The following is a 20,167-nucleotide window of genomic DNA, read 5'->3' as shown; positions in this document are numbered from 1 at the left end:
CCCAAAAGGGCATTAACTAATTAGTTAATGTTGAAAATATAAAAAAAAGTGTTGTTAACGTGAATAAAAGAATCTATACTATCTAGAAGGGTGTGGGAAAAGCATTTGATTTCTTCTTTTGCCTTTTAGTCGATGATCATATGGATATCTTATGTAATTTTACATGTAAATCATTAAAAAAATCACGTAATTTTATCCCTAATAATTTCTATAGATTTAAAAAAAACGATCATATTTTATCCCTTAATATCTATTATAGAATTTTTTTTTTAAAAAAAAAACATATTTTATTTCTAATATCTACTTCACCTTAAGTAAATTAGAGACGAAAAATTAAAAACAAATCACATTTTATCCTCTAATCTCTTATTTACAATTTTTTTTTAAAAAAAATCACATATTATCTCTAATAATCTCTATTTCACATTCAATAAATGAATTTTAAAAAGAAAAAATAAAATCAAATTATGATTTGGGATTTTATATTTTCTTAATGAATAGCTAATTCAACTTCTCATTTCTCTTTTTCTCTTCCTTTCCTTTCTTTCTTTTTTTTTTTTTTTTTTAAGAAATTTCGTTGTAGATATTTTTAAATTTCATTAATAGAAACCTCTTTTCCAATGTTTCTTTTCCTTCTTCTTTAAGAAGTCTAATTTCCTTGTTTCATGTATCTCTTCTATCTTCTTTAAGAAGATATCACCCCTCTCTTTTTTCTGTTTAATGTATGTTCTCTTTTTCAGTTATTTTTTCACTTTTCAATTTTGTAAAAACATATAGAGTTATTTAATTTAACTTTTTTTTTTTAATATGTTTTTGTAATTGTTTTCTATAGACACAGATTCTCAAATATTGTAGAAGGTGGAGAAAAGACCTTACTTTTTGTCACACTTGTCCAAGATTACTCACCTAATCTAGAAAAGAGGTGGGAAGATGACAAACATCACTCTCCTAATGACATTTAACATCCAACCAACCAGCTCAACTATACATGAACCTGAATAGTTAGACAATGATCACCTAATACATTTAATTTCCATTCAATATATTCCATTTCATTACATTCACAAACATATTTCATAGCTTTTCCATCTTCTATTACGTACAATTCATCAACAAAGTTTATGTACTACGAAAACACTTTCTATAACTACAAAACCAAATAATTACTTTTGTCCCACGGTCCCAAAAACTCAAATACATATGGTGTATGATATGCAAATTATTTACAAACAGGACTTCAAAACTTATAGTCCTGCAATGTAGCAAGAGACCCTCATCATGTGGCAGTAGACAGCTTAGCTTGAGTCTGGAACTTTATCGCTACCTAGGGGAAGGGGGAATATAAAATATTGAAAACATGAGCTAAAGCCCAGTGAGTGGTAATTTATTATGAACATAAGTTTTCTTTTTCTAAATCATCAATAAAGTTGGTCAAATCATTTAGTAAATCATTGGCAAAGTATTAAAGATTCAATAACATCTCAACACCAACTAGTAAAACAGTGGCATGATCATATCTCATAGAAAACACATTATAAAGCATTTAGGAGTTATCAGAAAACCACACCAACTCTGTACCCAAATACTCATTTACAACTTTGTACTATTTCCAATCAAATAAACTTCAAATAAATTTTATGAAATTCAAGATGGACATTTTTACTAGCTTACTAAAAATTTTGGGTGGAAAAATCCTCCTCTAAGTGCCTTGAAAAATCCTTCAAAACAACAAGCTCAGACTTACCAGATTATAAGACAACCTTTGGTTCCTTCAGTTTTCTCAACTTTTCTTATCTTCAATCACTCCAGCAGCCCTAGGGTTTCTTCCACTCAATCAGCTTTCATTTGGTTCAACAATCACAAAGATAACACAGATAAATTGGAAGAACTAGCCTTCCAAAAATGCCCTTCATATTTTGCCAAAAACTTTCTTTTCTTTATCCAATCAATTTGAGTCAACCAGCTGCTTGCTTGTCTTTTTACATGGTTTCTTCTCATTTTTCCTTATCATTTTCATCCCTAAATGAATTTATCAAGTTAAATTAATTTATAAATTTAGGGAGTTAATTTAAAAATATTCTCCAACCTAAACACTCATCCTCCTCACTCTTTACCCACTTTGATTCTCTTATCAAATTTTGCTTCTGCTTTCTTTCTAACACTTAGCCAATCACCACTCATATTCCATAGCCAATCACTCACTCATAATTGAATACTCCAACAATCAATAATGTTACTAATTTACTAAATAAATAAAAATGAACTTGCACTTATAAGGTAATTTCCAACTACTAACTTCAATACTGAGCAACAAAACATACTTAGGTCATATTGTCACACCCCGCCTCGGACCACCCTCTTAGCCCAGAGAAGGGCGTGACTGCAGCAGTTATCAACCCTCTGGCTAATACTTACTGCCTAATAACTCTTGCGGAATAACTCTGATACCAAAATATAATTTATATACAGTGGAATGTCTTTAGGCCCACAATTTATTAATTTAAAAACATAACTTATTTAGAGTCATTACAACACTAGATTCACAAGTCCCAAAACCCAAAAACTCTAGTCCCTATATGAACAACAGTAACATGTATACAATATTAACAGTAACCACCTAAACTGCCAGGTTACAAATCTCTTATTTCTTTAGTGGCAGAGCAGATGCAAAGCTATCTTCAGAGGATTTGACCGCTACCTGTGGGTGGGGGAGGAGGAAAACATTTGAAAACGGGGTGAGCTTACGACCAGTGAGTGACTTAAGAAAGATAATTGATCCTCATGCAAATCTCAATAAAGAGGAACTGAAATATAAGCTTCTACAATACTTGTACTGCAGTATAAACATTTTCCAAGCATAAAACATATAAAGTTGTTTTAATCATAAAACAGTAAAACTATTTCTCAGTTGAGAATAACCTTTACTGTGGATAAAACAATCCCAACACCAACTGCTAGTGAAGAAAGAACCCTTTTGCTCAATCTCTGACTCTAACTACCTACGTGCACGTGGCCATACTAAGTACCGTCATACCTTAGGTACTTCTGTTCAGATACCTTCTCAAACGTCCTTTAGTATCTGGTTGTTTTGGTACCTTCTCAAACGCCCTTCAGTACCAATAGATACCTTCTCATATGTCCTTCAGTATCTAGTTAGACGGATACCTTCTCAAATGTTCTTCGGTATCGCGTTTTAAGTAAAACTAGTCATAAATGGCTTTCTCTATTTAAAGCATGTAAAGTATAACACATATAAAAACACGTCTTTAAAGGTACTAACGCATGCTGAGTATATTTAACACATATAAATCGCTTTTGAACAATTTCTCTCACATGCATGCGTTTAAAATATAACTCATGGTTTGCTTGGAATTCACTTTGTAAAACTAGCTGGCATGAGAATAATCTTCTTTAAAACATGCTTTCTATAACACGTTGTAATCAAACATTTTAAGCAAATGTTTTAGTCAAAACGTTTTAGCCATTCACCTTGATTGCTTAGGAGCTTTTCACTCTAGTAGCTCCCTTTCCACCCCTAGAATCCAGATTCAACTTACAACTTAAATTACTCATAATTCTAAATATTATTTTGAGATACTTCCTTCTACAAATATATTCTAAAATGTCTCAGGAAGATTACCCTAAAATTTTAGCTTAGAACTCCTCGTGGTTTGGCCGAAATCACAGAATATTCAATACTAGCCTAAACTAATCCGACAGCCTGACCCTTCTGTCTTCTTCTCAGTTTCCAGCCCGATCCCTTTGAGCTTTTCCTTCAGCAGCCCTACCCTGAAAACTAAACTTTTAGAGCTTTCAGGTGGCTTTGGAATCACTCCAAACGCATAAGTAAATTGGGAGAAATCCTCGTCCCAAGTTGATGCGTCCTCTTCAGACTTCTCTGTCCAATGCATCCTCTATGACTAACGCAAGGTTTGCTCCACTCTCCCACTATTTTTACGGTATTTCTGAATTGTGATCTAAAAATGAAGTCTCATGGCTCTATTTATAGGTGTCCAAACCTTCTCCGGAGTTGACACCACCTACTTGGCTACATGGCCAAGTGTCTCATTCTCACCTCATCAATGCAATGTTGTGATCATCGTAAGTTAAGTGTCTTACTCCCATGTTGCCAAGGTATGAGCCTCTAATCTAATGCCACCACCTCAAATTCGTAAGACTTAAGGCTTTCCTCCTAAGAAGACACATGGTTTTGATGACGTTTTCTATGTGACCTCACCCTTGTATGCGTCCAACTCTTGGATGCTCAACGCCTAGTCCATAAACAACATATAGCCTCTACTCAACGCATAGCAAGCCAATTCATTATCATTACAATTCAACTTAGCCATCGCAAGGAGCTAACCATCACCAACGCATAGGGTGACCATCCATCCTCGATGCATGGCTCACTCGCACGGCTTGCTTGGCATGGGCGCATGGTGCTGCCCACCAACACATAGGCGCGCTACATGGGCTGGACGCTCGACGCATGGACGTGCTTGGCTGGGTGCTTAGGCACATGGGCGTGCTACTTCGATGCATGGGCATGCGGCGTGTGCTGGCCTTCGTTCGCTCGCTCAGCTGCATGGGTGCATGGCATGGGCTGCGCGCTTGGATGGATGGCAAGGCACCTCGACGCACGACATGGCTGCTCGGCAGGGCTCTCAATGCATGGGCATGGCCGCTCGAAAATGTGCTAAACGCATAGGCGTGGTCGTTCGGCAGTGCGCTCAACGCATGGGCGTCTGGCCAAGGCTGCTCGATGCATGGCATGGGCGCTGGCCGAGGATGCTCGATGCATGGGCTACTTTTCCATGCATGCCTCGCCTACTTGTGTGCCTTCCAACGCATCATCTTCTTTTTCCTTCTTTAGCCGCATGCCTTCACCAACCACTCTTCCAATGCATCAACACCACCCTTCTAACGCATCAATACACAAAATTTATACTTAGCCAAATTTCCAATTTTTTCCCAAAAGTTAAACTTCCAAATTTTCTCTTTTCTTCTAATCTCCACTTTTCCTCTACCATTCCACACTAGTTTCCACATCAACCTACTCATCACACTAGTCTTAGTAGGGAACATACTCAAGTAGAGAAATTAGGATTTCGGGGTTCACACATATAATCAAAGTGATTCATTTTGGTACATTCTAAACTCATTTATTTAAGTTAATCCTAAGTATAAACAAGAGGAAAAAGAACAAAGGCTTACACTTTTGAGGTTCAAGAAATTTCTCAAAGTTCAAGCAATTTAATGGTCGTCAAAGTGACAGAGAAGAAAGTGATTGTTTTTATGCTCTTCTAGTTTTTTTTCACATTTTAAATTTTTGTAAATGTATAACAATGAGTTTAAGGGTTTATAATAATTTTTACTATTTTTTACATGTATTTGTTCTTTTTTCTCTTTTCGAATTTATTGTAAGTACACACCCATTCATCTTTGTATAATTTTGAAATAATTTGTAAAATCAAAATAAAGTTTAAAATCAAGAGGAAGATCATCGCAATTCTACAAAAAAATAAATAAATAAATAAATAAGTCTTAAGAGTTTATATATGCAGAAAAAATAATAATAATATTTTGGTTTATATTAAAATTTAAAAAAGTTTAAATTTGGAGCAATAATCAAATCATCTTGTTTGAACCAAATCTTTTTATATGAAAAAATAGAAAAATATTAAAATATCATATTTTCAAGTTAAGTTTAAAACTAAAAGAATAATCAAATCATCTAATCCAAAATAAATAAAATATAAAAAAATATCATGGTTTCATTTGAAGTTTAAAATTAAGAGTGTAATTAAATCATCCAATAAATTTAGGAAAGATTATCATAATTTTTTAAATTTTCACTTGTAACTTCTAATTTTTTTTTCTAACTTTCTTATTCATAAATTAAAGTTGTATTATTAAATTTTAATAATTAAATTCTCTTTTTAAACTTTACATAACATGTGCAACGCACGTAATATCAAACTAATGTTGATATAAATATGTAAAATGTTTAATAAATCTCTCTCATATGAGTGTTCATAATTTAAAAGTATACTCAATGTTTAAAATGAGATGTCGATGTCGATGAAAATATCGAGCCGTCTATTTTACAAAATTTTTAATGAAAATATTGATAAAATAGAAATTTCAAAAAAAAAAATTATAAAAACATAAAATCAAAAAATAAACTCAAAATTGTAAATAAATATTTTATGATTTTTTTAAACTAGTTAACATATCTATTATTTATATTATATTTACATCACTAACATTTTGTTGCTTACTTGTTATGTGTGATGAATTTTTCTAGGATATAATGAAAATATTCATTCACCTCTCATGTTGATATCGAACCTATGAAAATGTGAAAATAGCGATATGTCAAAAGGAAATAAGCGATTGAAATGAATGAATGAATAAGCTATTGAGCTTGTAATGATAGCATCTTCATTTGATGTATGGCTGAACTAATTACGTTGAAATGGACAAAATGTATCAAATTGGTGAAAATATGGGGTGACTTTATTAGAGACCTCAAGTAATCAACACTAATTATTCCAAAATTCGATGTATATGGTTGAACTTTATCAATATAGTAGATTCTAAAAATATATATAAAATGAATATAGCAACTTAATGAAATAAACACAAATTTTCATCAAGATAGAGATAAGGTTTCAAATGTGGATGTTGGTGGAAGTATTGAACTCTTAATTTTACAAAAAGTTTCAATAAAAACTTCGATAAAATGTCGATTTCGATGGATTTTTGAAAATTTTATATGAAAATTTAGAAAAATAAATTTAAATTTGTAAATAAATATTTTATGATTTTCAAACATGTTAATATATTTATTATTTATATTATATTAATATTAATGGGATTTTGATATACTTTATTTGTATATTTCATAGAATTTTTCTAAGATATAATTGAAATATAGATTCACCCCTCGTATTGATGTCGAACTCATGAAAACATGAAAATATCGATGAAAATATCAATATGTTGACGAAAATTTAATAGTATGGATAGAAGATGTCAATCAAATTGACAAAAGATAGAAAATATTTGAGGTAATCTAAAGAAGACTTGATAGATCTCTTGATTGTTAAGGTAATTTGATGGTAATTTCATTTCTAATTTTTTGATTTTGAAATTTATGTAATTTTTTCCTCTACTTCCCTTATAATGGTTTCACTGTATTGAAGAAACATTTGAGATCTTAGTCAAATTATAAAAAGAAAAATAATAATAGAATTCTTTTAACTATTTTTTTTTTCTAATACTTGACTTAGTTTTTAAAACATTCGGTAAAAATGGAATAACAAAACAAAGAAACTTGTATTACAGGAAAATAATATATATAAATAGAATACACTAGCAAATTGATTACACATCAACTAGATACAATATATACTGCATTTAATAATAATGTTCATAGTAACAAATAAGCCAAATAGGCTTATGAATTGAAATAACAAAGAACCTCAAGATATTATGGAGACGTCAATAGTGGCTGAGGAACGCTTCTAATAAGCATTGTCTTGAAGACAATTATTCATTCTACACGAGTTGCAAGCAGGCTACAACGATCGTCTCAATAGGATACAATGACTAACTCCGCTAGAACTACAATCTTGAACTACTTAGATCTGTCAAAACTCTTGGATATTTGCTCTCAACTCAACTCAAGATCGAAAGGAAAAAAGAAAGAAAAGAGAGGAATGAGATGCTACAAATAAAGAACCAAGTTACCATATATATAGGCTAGCAACTTAGTAACTTTCCAAAATACAAAATAAAATCAAATAAATACTAAAATTGAAATATTGTCAAATCTAACTCAATTGAGTTATTACTTGACAAAAACCAAACATAGCTCAGTCAAGTTGAAGAAACTACAAATTTAAGTTTCATACATGTTAAATTTACACATGAAACATCATTTTAATTTGAAGTTTCAATCTAATCTCAATCTAATCAGAAAGTTCCTAACATTAAATTTAACTTACACAATTAAATCAATTTTTATGTTTCGAATATTCACCAAAATTTCACTTTTTTCATTATAAATATCCAATAATTTGTATATAATGCTTCTGATCTTAATTTTCAAATATCAAAAATAAAAAATGGGAACGTATATCCAATAACACATATGGGTACAAAAGTGTGGTTAGTGGCAAATATCTTACCACTCTTTTAATATGTATTTGTGTAAGTGTGCTTTGGAAATTAATAGGACTATACTTGGATTAAAGGGTAAGCTCTTGATTTGGTTAAAGTGGACAAATGGATAGCTATTTTAAGAAGAAATGGTTCAATGATCATTTTATTCAAGAAATAGAATGCCAACAACAACTCCACGTTAATTGGAAAAAAAAAAAAAGGATGAATTGTATTTAAATACTACTCATGTTGCACTTATCCCAAAACTGAGGAATTTCAAGTCATTAAGTAAATATTAACCTACAACTTTGTGAAACATTTTGTATAAAATAATGACAATGGGTATAAACTAATTGAGGAATAAGTAGATACATATTGTAGTTCTAAAAATAAATTGGCAAAATGAGGTTGTTTTGAAACTATTTAGAAAAATAGAACTATTTTTTTGTTTTTAGTGGAAATTTAATTAGAATCCAACTTCTCAAAGTATGAATTCACACTGTAATGGACTTACTGCATGAATAGTAAATGTTCGACGAAATTGGACGGAATAATTAAGGTCTCATTTGATAACTATTTAGTTATTTATTTTTTTTCGAAATTAAGCCTATTTCATCCACATTTATTACCATAATTTGCATCTTTCTTAAATATAATAATTGAATTTTTAGCGAAATTAAAAAAATAACGATAAACTTTTTGAAAGCTACTTTTTTAGTTCTTAAAATTTGATTTGGTTTTTTAAACTATTGATAAAAATAAATTTGAATATGGAAGTAGTATCTATATGTTTAATTTTCAAAAATAAAATCTAAAAATAAAATAGTTATCTAATGGACCTAATTTATTTAAATACTTGACATTTTAGCTCAATGGTTAGACACATGGATTTGTGTTCTTTGGTGGCCAAATTCGATCCTTGCACCTAAGAATTATGGCCATTTTTTAAATTTCTATTTCTTTAAAACGCTCTTTTTATTATTGTTTATTACTATTATTAATCCAGTCTTTCTTTTCATATTCTTATAATTAATTTTTTAAATAAAGAATACAATAATGGTAGAAATCGTGTGGATTTGATTAAAATGGTTAATTTTTAAGGTTTTTATAATAATATTTCTAAAAAGTCGTATGAACCATTCATGAACTTGAGTTGGTTAGAATTACACTCTAGATTTTTAATTTGATTAATGAGCTACTAGAATTGGTTAATTATTGTGTAATCATTCTCTATAATTCGTAAAAAAATTATATTTATAAGTAATTTTTTTAAATAAAGAAAACAATAATCGTTAAAAAAAAATGTGTCCGTTTAGTTAAAATTGTTATGTTATCATAAGGGTTTCTATAATAATACTTTTAGAAAATTGCACAAATCACGGGAACTTGAGTTTGTTATAATTACACTCATTTATTTTTAATTTGATTAATGAGCTTCTATAATTTGTTAATTATTGCAATCATCCTCTTTCAAATAATAATAATAATAATAATAAATAAATAAAATAACAATCATTCCGGTTTGTATAACAAATGTAATAGTAGAGAAACTTTCTAATCCAATCTAACATGACTAGAATTTATATATTTATGTTGAACATAAATCAAATTAATGTCCTTGAAAAAATAACTTAAATCCTAAATCTCACCATTATTAAGCTATATTTTTTTAATTCTCCATAGTTTTTAAAATTAAATTTATAAATACTACTTTCACTCATTTATTTTATCTTTTTTATTTATCTTACTTTTGAAAACTTTTTTCAAAATTCAAGTCATAATTTAAATTTGATATATATAGAGAGAGTATTAAAAAGTGGAAAAGGGTTTTAGAAAAAAAAATTGGTACGTCCATCCCTAGCTTAGAATTATATTTCGTATTTTTAAATGTTGGTATTTCGTTGACTATTTACAATTAATCTTAAATTTTGACTGAGTTTTTTTAAACAACAATAATAAAGAATTATTTAAAAGACAATAATTGAATACACAAAACTGAATTGATACAATAATTGAATTATAAGATTAAAAAAAATAGTGTTCATACAAACAAATTATTTTAGAGTACAAAAAATTGAACCAGATAGCACTGACATATGAACTCTACACATCCAAACACAGACATATGAACTCAGAAAAAAACAACTCTGCACACCCAAATATATGAACTCAGACAACACAACTCTGCACCCCAAACACAGACATTACAACTGTCCATACATCAGAACTCTACATATCCTATATCATCTCAGTGCCCCAAACAGTCTCTTACTAAACCAGACAAGGATATCAACAAAATATAATTAATGTATGCCATAATATCAAAAATATAATAAGAAATTTGGTCTTATTTTCGTGGTATCTTATTCATGTTTGTATCTAGTTTGTGTCAAATTGGATTAATTTATTTTTGTAATACATGTGTATTGGCATGTACTAAACAAATAATTTTCCATTATTTATAAACTATTTAAAAAAATTTAACAAAATTTGTCATGGAACGTAATTATTTGACAATGGTAGTATTTTGATAAGTTGAAGGTGGTGATAAGTAAATGTCGTCTTATTGACTTAAAATATTGTTATGGTTAAGATATATTTTTGATACTTGAAAGCAACATTATTAACGTTTTTGTGACCATTCGAAAATTTCAATATACGTATTTTGTTGACGATATTATCATTGGTGTTAATATCCATATATGTACAAAAATATCAAATTCTTGAGTTCTTTATTAACAATGATAACTTGACACAATAGATTTAACAATAAAAATTTATATTGTCAGTAATTATTTGTTGATATCACAATAATATCATATCATTGAAGAATTATTTATGAAGTGTTGTTCATACTCTTACTTTGATGGTTGATTCAACGACGACTAAATAAAATAGTCAATCAAAGATAGTCGTGATGATTTTTAAGTGCCACAAAATCTTTTTTTTTTTTTGTAGTGGTAAAATATATAATGATTCGACTTTTCAAGATTTCTAACTAGGGTCATTACCACATGCATATTGTTTCAGAACCAAAATTAGTTGACCATTTGAATTTTAAAAGAAAAGGTTTTCTAAATCAACAGAACTTCATCAAGATCAATTAATAAAAACCAAAACAAATATTTAGTTAGGATCTCTAAAACTTTATTTAAAAAGAAATATTTAACTTGGAAACTACTAAGCTCGATAATTCACCTTTAAACATTTCAAACATCTTAAAAACATGACTCTAAGTGGAATCGTTGTCACTTAGTCCCATGACACCGTCAACAGATCTCCTTGTCAAGCACCTCTAATATATTCTAGCTTTTACATGAAAAATATATTTTTTAAAAAGGATCATACTAAGTGTTGGGAATGCAATCTGTCACACCCCCAACCAGATTACCCTTTTATTCTGGAAGAGGATATGACCATGGTAGTTACTAGCCCTACTGCCAGCACCCACCGCCCAAGCCTTCTAATCTAAATACCAACCTGTTTAAAACATTAGTAATATACACATACAGCAAACCTCCCTTAAGGTTCTACAAAGATTACATAAATACATGCATACAGTCATGACATAACATTTACAGAAAATTATTCACAGATAGCTCAAACATTCCTAAAGAAGCCATAGTCTCTCTCAAAACATGTGTACATAAACAGATCATCAACCTAAGTCTTCTTAATAAGCCGAGTCTTTTAGTGGCAAGCAACAGCAAGATCAACCCTGAGGAAACTGACCGCTACCTGAAAAAGGAAAAACACAGAAATTCTGTGAGCTAAAAGCCCAGTGAGCGACTATAGAATCGAATAACATCAAGCATTCCGTTACTATACACATGTAAATATACTAATGAGTAACTCAAGCAATTGTCTCTAAATGTAGCTTTAAACCATTCTTAGACATCATTAAACATTATTATTCCCTAATTGAGAACGAGCCTAACCGTTCTAGCTCCCAACGTTTATTACCGGCCAAGAGACCCATACCTCGGCCTCTCATTCATGACTGCCTACGTGCACGTGACCATGCTAAGTACCATCATATCTTAAGTGCTTCTGCTCAGATACCTTCTCAAACTTGTCCTTCAGTATCGAGCTATTAAGATACCTTCTCAAATGTCCTTCGGTATCATGTTGGTCAGGTACCTTCTCAAATGTTCTTCGGTACCAAGTTTGTCAGATACCTTCTCAAATATCCTTCGGTATCAAGTTGGTCAGATACCTTCTCAAATGTCCTTCGGTATCAAATTGGTCAGGTTTCTTCTCAAATGTCCTTGGTACGGGGGTATTTTGTAACATCAAATTAAGTTCCATTGCCTATCATTTACACAAGAACTCATTCTCTCATAGTCTTCCCCTAGGAAGCATATTATAAAATTAGAAACTTAACTTTTGTAGTGACTACATGACATATCTTGGCCTGTTTTACACATATACAAGCCGGGAAACATGCGTTAAGTTATTCTCCAAACATTTGTTGTTTGAGGGAGTATAAATTCATCATTAATGTCACTGTAACTTACTTGATCATATACATAAGTATTGGAGACATTATTTCACTTAGTCATCCACCGCTCTTTAGGGCTCTTAACGGTTTATATGCCTCTCCTAGTTCTTCTTGGCCTGAAAGGATATAATTCCTGGTTAAACTACTTAGAATTCTTAGTAAAATACCTCAAATAATTCATTTACTAAAGGAACTTTCATCAATAAAGACAGCTCTACTGGCGAGATCCCCATAAGTGAGATCAACGAGATCCTTGCTAGCGAGATCAACGAGATCCTTGCTAGCGAGATCAGCGAGATCAAGCTTTTCCTGGCAAATTTTCATCCTAGCGATACTCATCTTACCAGCGATACTCAGCCTAATTCCTAACGAGATTTCCTTATAGAGCGAGATCCTTATCACAAAATCAGCGAGATTTCCTTTATAAGCGAGATCCTCATTCCCATATCTCACTATAACTCCCCACAGTGAACTGTTTGTTTGTTCTTCCCAAGCAGCTGTCTGCTTATGCACCGATTCCCTGTTATAACTTTAAAAATTCATAACTAAAAATCCAGAGCTCTTTTCAAGAAACTTTCTTCTACAAACTTGTTTAGAATTGAGTTAATTTTTTACCTTAAAATTTCAGTTGAGAATTCCTTATAGTTTGTCTTGGAACTTCTAATCTTCACCTCGAGCCCTGACTAACCCGAGATTCTGCCTCCTCTGAACTTTCTTCACTTCTTGTTCTTCTCCTTCTGCAATCTTTCTTTGCCAAGACAACCTCGCAAACTAGATTCTCTCAGTTTTCGAATGGCACCAATTTTACTAAATTTGCTCATGTCAATTGCCGAAACCATGCTTTTGAAGTTCCTCTTCCAGAAACTTCCTGCCGCCTCCCGAGTTCAAGGGTTAACCGCCACGTCACCCCTCATTTAATATGTTTTTCCTTCCCTTCCATCATAATTCCTATAAATAAACATGAATTGCTATTTTAATAAATATGTAATATAACATTCCTTTGGCAAACATGCTTATCTAGAAAACCTAGAGTTCGGGGTTTACACGACCAAAGTCTCACATTGGTTAGATAAGGGGAGGATCATGGGAGATAAATAAGGACAACTATCTCTATTGGTATGAGGCCTTTTGGGGTGAAACCAAAAGCAAAGCCATAGAGGTTATGCCCAAAGTGGACAATATCATACTATTATGGAGATAGTTGGAGGGTCGTTGTCCCTATCACTAAATAACTCCAGTATTGTGAAGGGATTAGAATTCCTCGCAACAGAAGCAATTGGATGCATCAATCTCTAAATTTTGTTTTACAGAACGTACAATATAATTCAAAGTGATGGAAGCCATGGAAAAATATGAACATAAGCATGCTTTCTACAGTGTTAAAATAGAGAGGAAGAGATTAAGAAATCACTCAACTTTGAAGACCAATTCTTCACGTTCCTCTCCGAATCGTCGTTTTCTCCCGATCTCACGAACTTGGCATCCACGAACTAAATGAACAGGAACGGACACCACCAAGGGATCTTTCCCGTTATTCTCAGGGACGAGAACCGTCTTTCCCGTTATTCTCAGGGACGAGAACCGTGCAGAGGTGTAGGCTTGCTCTCAATCTTGGCGTGAAGGAAGGAGAAGAGAATTGAGAGTTTTTTCTTCTCTGTAAAATTCACATAGAGAAGGAGAACTAGAGAGAGACACATAGAGAGAGAACTTTCTCTCTCTTCTAATTTTTGCCTGAGAGAGAGATTAAGGGGTGAGAGGGTTATATCTCCCTCCTTTTTATTTTTTAGTAAATTCAAATTCAAATATTTGAATTTAATATATATATAGATCACTTAATATATATTTAAACTATATGTTATATTACATATAACATATAACCTACTGTTAATATTATATCACATATAACATAAACTATAATTTATTATTCTCTCAAATAACCTAAGTTATTAATATGGATCAAATTCATATTAATTTTAACATATAATTTTTATATGAATCATATTCATATAAATAATAATTGAATCATTCAAATTATAACACCTCTCAATAAAATATATAAATTTAATATGAAACATACTCATATTAATTTTAACATATAGTTCCTATGTGAATCATATTCATATAATTAATATTTGATTCCTATTAAAAATATTTATCTCTCTCATAAAACTATATTTAAATTTAATATGAATCATATTCATATAATTAATATTTGAATCATATTCAAATATTTATTTCTCTCATAAAAATGTATCAACATACATTATATTATATAATGTATCAATATACATTATTTAACTGTATCTTATACAATTAATTTCTTTTAATTAATTTGAACAATTCGAATTAAACCAAAATTAATTTGATTTCCATCAGTCTTTATTAAGCTAACAAGGGGACCTTATGGACCTCTAGATTGAAGCTCCAATAAAACAAGATTAATTGATTAAACTCTTTTAATCAAATCAATCAACATTCATTAACTACCAGTCACTCCATTAAAGACCGACAACTGAACTCTTCACACTATAGATATATTTACGTGTCCATTGGATATGACCAATCAACAGTGCGTTGACCCTTCACAAATTGCTCGTAAGTACAGTTGGGTCAAATTACTGTTTTACCCCTGTAGTTACATCTAACTCCTTACATACCATTGATCCCTTTAATAAACAATTAGTCATAGTCCAACTATGACCGAACTCCTCTCGGGCCAGTAGAGAGTGAGGTGCCTCATTGTTCAAGCCTTAGAATCAATCCTTAAGGGAGCAATTTATCTTTTTACCTTAACTATAGAAAATGAGTGAATTCCTTCTTGTATAGTTGTGTTCCTAACTCCCCAATCAGACGAATCCCTAAAATGGTAGACTTATTAAGTTGATGAATCTAGCCACTCTCACCCATAAAAATCAAAGGATCGCCCTCATACACAAGAGTTCACAACTCACTCAAGATTCAGGTCAAGTCACCTATGGTCATCCTGGTGAAATGTAAGTCTCTTCTAGCAACGACGTTATAAAGAGAGACTTAACATTTCGTGGTTCAGTCTTTATACAAACTCTTTTGTATAAGATACCTCCGCTCACATGTCTCCACAAGAATGATCAGGATCAGATCATTTGTAGTACTTTACAACAATTGTAATAACTACAAAGCGTGTCACCTCAGTAGTGTTACCAGGATAAGGAACCTAACCTTATCCATATACTACAGACCATTTAGGTTATCACTTAAACATAATCCACTTGTATGTCTCCATATACATGTTTAAGTTACATCTAGATAATCTTTGATCTTAGGTTAATGGATTATTGCACAAGTAATATAAAATTAATCAACCATTGTTCAACTAACATAAAACTATGAGGCTTTAGGGCATACACCCCCAACATATTGGAGTTAGGGTATGCACTCACATACGACTAAATGTTTGTAACTAGTGGGACCTAATTGGTGTACCAAAGCGAAACATGGATGGTCATCTAGGTGAACCCATCCTATCATAGATGAGATATACTCATACATGTCTAGTGAACCCGTAGGAATATGATCTGGTGAATTCGTAGGAACACATATCTAGTGGTCCCAAAAGCGCATAAATCTAGAAGACTCGTAGATGCACAATCTGGTGATCCCATAGGAACACAATCTAAAGAACCCAAAGGTAAACAAATCTAGTGGACCCATATGCACACAATTTGGTGAACTCGTAGGAACACAAATCTAGTAGGCCCAAAAGTGTACAAATTTAGTGTGTACATAACTACTGGTAGGAAGATAAATTGTCAGCATACAATGCATACAACAAAAGGTCTCATATCATTAGGTCATAAGATATATGATTTCATATATAACAATACATAATGTTTATAACAAGTTCATAAAATTGTTTCAATCATGTAAAACATAATATGCCAGTTCTTGTAAAACCATATGGCAAAACATCATAAATAATATTTCATTTCTTTCTTTTTTTGTCTAGCACAAAGGCATTCTAATAGTAACGCCACTTACCTCAATATAATCCAAGCAAATCTAACTCTCCCTCCTTATGAATCTTCTTGACCCAAATCCTAATAAATTATATTAATTTTGATTTTTATAGCTAAACCCTCAACTTTAAATTCACTTTTAAGAATCCATAACGCTTTACCCCAATCAATCCAAAATCGCCTCAAAAGTTTAACATGCATCAATCTAAAACAAGTCAACCGCCTACAATGTTAGAAATTTTGTTGGACGGCGGCTCTAACCACTTTGAAATTTTGAACCAACCTCCAAAATCATGATTAAATCAACAATTAGGCCGATTATTGATCCCATCTAGATGAAGTTCTCTTCCTTATGGATGCAGCTAATCATTTTTTCCACACACACGCACTCATATTTTCCTCCAAGTAATTTAATTTTGGCACCATACCAAAAACGAAATAGAAAATAAAACCCCAAATAATTCAAGATAAATAACTTTAAATTACATGAAATTTGAGATATCACCAAATATTTAGTTAATCAAAATATATTTTACGATTTTTTTATATTTATAATTTTTTAAAAATATTCATCGATATCAATATCTTTTTTTGATGCTTCCTAGATATTTCAATAAAAGTAGGATTTGACAATTTCGTGGCCATCAAAACGTATCAAACCCAGTTGGAGAATCAAAATCTTCTCTTTCTTAGTCTCATTACATCAATCAAACATGTCAAATTAGAAATTATATTTTCGTCAGCTTTCCATTTCTTTTATTTTTTTTTTATACTTCGGTAGAATTGAAAATGTTCCCCATATTAAACGTGCCACAAAAACAAACCATATTTTGTGGCTCCACGTCCACCATATGTAATTCTTTCTTTTAAAAAATCCATCTATCATAATTGATTACAACATGACCACAGTTCATCTAAGGAAAATGCAATCAATTAATGATAATATAAAATGTAAATTTCATTTAATTACGTTGAGTTGTTTACTTGTATTCTTTATATGTACTTATATTTGGGATCCACTTTTAAATTTGTAATAAAAAAAAAATAGAAACTAATTGACGAGAGATGATATTCAATCCAATTGTATTTTGAAATTATGTTGATATCATTATCGTATCATTATCATTATCGTTATTTTTACTGGTATAACATGAGAATTATGATTAGCCACATTTACTATTATTGTTTAATCCAAAATGATAATAATAAATGTGACAGATTCATAATTCTAAATAAATGTGATCAAAAGCAATTTAATTATGTTTGCAATTGCGGCTCGTTAAGATTGATCTATCAATGGAATACTCAAATAACATACTTATTTAATCACTAGAACATACTATATATATTTTGACGAAATATATAATAAAAAATAGGTTAAAAAACCTTTTGATCTCCGTATTTTAGGTTTTGTTCCATTTTGGTCCATACTTTTCGATATCCAATTATAATCTTGTACTTCTAATAAATCTTAAATTTAGTCTCATTGGTTAGTTTCTTGCTTATCTTTTCACAAATAGTTTAGTCTTTATGAGCATTCTCTTTACAAAATATGAAAATATATTCAAGTGTATTTTCTTATATGGAAATTTTTATTATTATTTAACTAATTTCGATAAAAATTAATTTTAAATGACTAAATTTAAAATTTATTGAAGGTACATGGATTGAATATAAGATATATTAAAAATAAATAGATCAAAATTAAACAATAAGAAGGATATGGATCAAAATAGAACAAAATCTACAATATGGATACGATAATTGTATTTTAACCTGAAAATTTTAAATAAAATAAAACTCAATAATTTAGACTATATAGAAAAATATATATTGGAACAGATATTTCCAACTTTGAAATCTAAACCATGTGGGACAAGTGTGCAACTCACAACCCTATTAAATTGCTTGAAACAATTTTGGTCAATAAAGAGATATGAAGAATATTCAAAGTCTACGTTTAAAACATTGGACATGAATTATTGAATACAATTGACGGCTCTTGGGTCTAGTTTATTTATTTAATATTTTTTAAATTCTAATATATATAATATGAAAAAGTGCTAGGGTGATTCACCACTCGATATACGGATGTTAAATAGAAAGTACTAACAACAATTATAACAACAAAAAATACCAACAACAAGTAAACAAATAAAGACACACAATAGTTGGTAACCCAGTTTGATGATAAACACCTACGTGTAAGGGGCAGAAAGCCCAAGAAAGATAATCCACTAATATTAAAGAGTTAAGCAATTTACAATGTAATACTTATCTGTAATACACCAACTACTACAGTGGCTCACGTAGAGCTTAACTCAAACTGCACCTAGGCTCTCCTTAGATGAGACTCCCTCTCAATTAAACTTAAGCTCCCCTAAGTATATTAATATTAGCATCTGACACTTTGGCACTTGACAGTGTGTGAGACTCCTCTCAACTTGATCATCTTCCTTTCGGATCAGTGAACTCTCTTTACCGACAACTCTTAGGTTCCCCTAAAACAGAGAACTCATTCTCTAAAGCTGAGTCTTAGACTCCCACTAAGACTGAGAATTCCTTCTCTAGCAACAATGGCTTAGGCTCCCTTTAAGACCTTGAAACTCTTCAACGTGTTACACTTAACGAATGAAGAACGTGCAGAGCAAAATAGTGAGCAAACAAGCAAGAACACGATATAGAATAGTATAGTCAGAATACAGAAAAAACGTCTTGCTTAATTACACAAATGTGACAAGCCTAAATGTTCTGCAACACCCACTTTAAATAAAAGAATCCAATAAAGGAAATAAGTCCTCATTTTGAATCAAAAGTCACACTTCAAAAAGGAACATATCAAACCAAATATCACAGTCGGATATTTCCATATATGGAAAAAAATATTTTGCAGGAAAATATTCTAATGCCACAACTGGATGTTAATACTTTATTTGAGACATTTGCAAAACAAAAACAAACTACCATTCAACAATAAGCACAGATGTCTAAAAGAAAGTCTTGACAAAAACAATAACATCAACAGAACAACACAAAGCAAGTTAAAACATATCAGTCCTAGTAAAAACCCATCATAATCAAGAGCAGAAAATCATTCAGAAACCCCCACCAAACAACAGTACAAACTACTCCCCTTTTCTTGCTATAAAAAAAAAAATCAACGTCGTTGTTGAGAAGAGGAAGCACCCACATCTCCAGATAAAACAAACCGCATGATCAATAAAACCTCATCCACTTCAGCCTTTTTCTCCTGAAGCTAGCACACCAAAGACTTTAGATCACGTGATGCAGTGGAAAACAACTAAAAAATACGACCACCAAATGAAGAAGCTATTAAATCTTGACTTGAACCATCAAGATAATAAGTAGTCGTGGTAGTATCAAAATTAGGAACATAATGACCTTGCAAAAGTTTAGGATTGATGGAGAAGAGACTTGGAGATGGGCCAATAACATCTGAAGCAGTGAGAAGATCATGCTTCTGAGACAAAAGGATAACAAA

The 20,167-nt window shown here is 31.1% G+C and overlaps 1 long non-coding RNA gene across 1 annotated transcript; it reads right to left on the bottom strand.

Annotated features, from left to right (window-relative positions):
* Nucleotides 1-11,463: 11,463 nt before the first annotated feature.
* On the bottom strand, nt 11,464-16,735 carry LOC150033522 (uncharacterized). Its single transcript, XR_016524115.1, has 3 exons — nt 16,688-16,735; nt 13,286-14,401; nt 11,464-11,907 (listed from the first exon to the last, which is right to left on the bottom strand). It is a non-coding gene; the product is annotated as an uncharacterized LOC150033522 (long non-coding RNA).
* Nucleotides 16,736-20,167: the final 3,432 nt, after the last annotated feature.

The sequence above is a fragment of the Benincasa hispida genome, chromosome 10 (assembly GCF_027475165.1).
Source record: "Benincasa hispida cultivar pf3 chromosome 10, pf3_genome.v1.1, whole genome shotgun sequence".
NCBI classification, from domain to species: Eukaryota; Viridiplantae; Streptophyta; class Magnoliopsida; order Cucurbitales; family Cucurbitaceae; genus Benincasa; species Benincasa hispida.
This window is presented reverse-complemented; position numbering and strand designations above follow the sequence as displayed.